This window comes from Meles meles, chromosome 14 (assembly GCF_922984935.1).
Source record: "Meles meles chromosome 14, mMelMel3.1 paternal haplotype, whole genome shotgun sequence".
Classification (NCBI taxonomy): Eukaryota; Metazoa; Chordata; class Mammalia; order Carnivora; family Mustelidae; genus Meles; species Meles meles.
This window is the reverse complement of record NC_060079.1, coordinates 36,351,752-36,353,390: the sequence shown is the minus strand read 5'-3', so window position 1 is coordinate 36,353,390 and position 1,639 is coordinate 36,351,752.

The window sequence follows — 1,639 nt, the reverse complement described above, 5'->3', positions numbered from 1 at the left end:
CTGTGATCCCCTGAAAATGTGAGAGTCTTTCTAAACATGTTTCCAGAGCATCAAAATTTCTTCTTCTTTGTGTAGTTACCACAGTTGTAGTTTCACATGTATATGTGTTTACATATGTGAGGATATTGGCCAAATGCCTATCTCATTCATTAATCTGTAAGTCTCATAAGTGTAGGTGCCTGGTTTTTCTTTTCTTTTTTTTTTTTTAAATATTTTATTTATTTATTTGACACAGAGAGAGAGAGATCACAAGTAGAGCAGCAGACAGAGAAGGGGAAGCAGGCTCCCTGTGGAGCAGAGAGTCGGATGCGGGGCTCGATCCCAGGACCCTGAGAACATAACCTGAGCCGAAGGCAGTGGCTTAACCCACTGAGCCACCCAGGTGCCCCGAGGTGCCTGGTTTTTCATTAGCCATTGCTATGGATTGAATATTTGTGTCTCTACCCCCATTCATAATTCCCAACATGATAGGTATTTGAATGTGATGACTTTGGAGGTAATTGGATTTGGATGAAATCATAAGGAATGAAGTTCCAATGGTTTAATTAGTGCTCTTATAAGGGAACAAAGAGACATGAGATCTCTCTAACACTGAGGATATCCAAGAAGTTGGCCACCCATAAATCAGAAAGAGGGCCTTTACGAAGAACCTAATGAAGCTGGCATCCAATCTCCATAAATGTGAGAAATAAATGTTTGCTATTTAAGTCACGTAACCTATAATATTTTTGTTATAGTACCCTGAACTAAGAGACTCCTGTATCACCAGTTCCTCACACAATGCCTCACATAACAGGAATTCAAATACTATTTAGAGAGGAAGAAATAGTTGAATAAATAAATGATATACTGGACCTTAAGAAACCCACTCTACCAGAAAGAAAGAAGCTGCCACGCTAATATATGTCTCTGAATTCTCTTTTAAGTGAAAACAACAGAAGAGTGTGAATAGGAAGAAGAACTTCACAAATATGAATTTACTTTCTTTTTACATAGTATCTTTTCTTTATATACTTTTCAATCCATTCCATCTTTTTACTGAGGTTTAGAAATACTTTATTAAAATAACATTTCCCTAGTGGTTGGAAACATTTTGTGAATCTTTGGTGGGGTTGGGAGAGTCTTGCTATTAATGATGAGCATCTAAGGAAATAGCACTAAGGTAAATCAGAAACAAATATAGATAAGTATCTTGGTGGGGGCAGGAAAGCATAATCAGTAAGAAGTCTAGCTAATATAATTAGTGTCTTGGTGTATACAATTATAGGATGATGTGTTCCAATATAATTCAAAGGGAGAAGACTAATTAGCTTATGTCTTCAATGGACAGAGCTGATGTAACTTGCAAAAGCATAAAAAAATAGTTTGAAATATAAAATACTTTTCTAATATCTCAGAAAGTAGAACACATTTATGACTCTACTTTTACACAAACACATGATACATACATTTGTATATTTGTATATATAAAATTAAAATACTCAAATAATTTTCACAAAAATAAATCACCAAAATTACTTGCCAATCACTGCCATAAAATTAAAAAAATGAGTTTTTCAGATAGGATATTAAATGATTTAGCTCTTCTGAGCCAGCTTTGAAGCACAAAAATATAAAATATGACAAAGTAAATCAAATT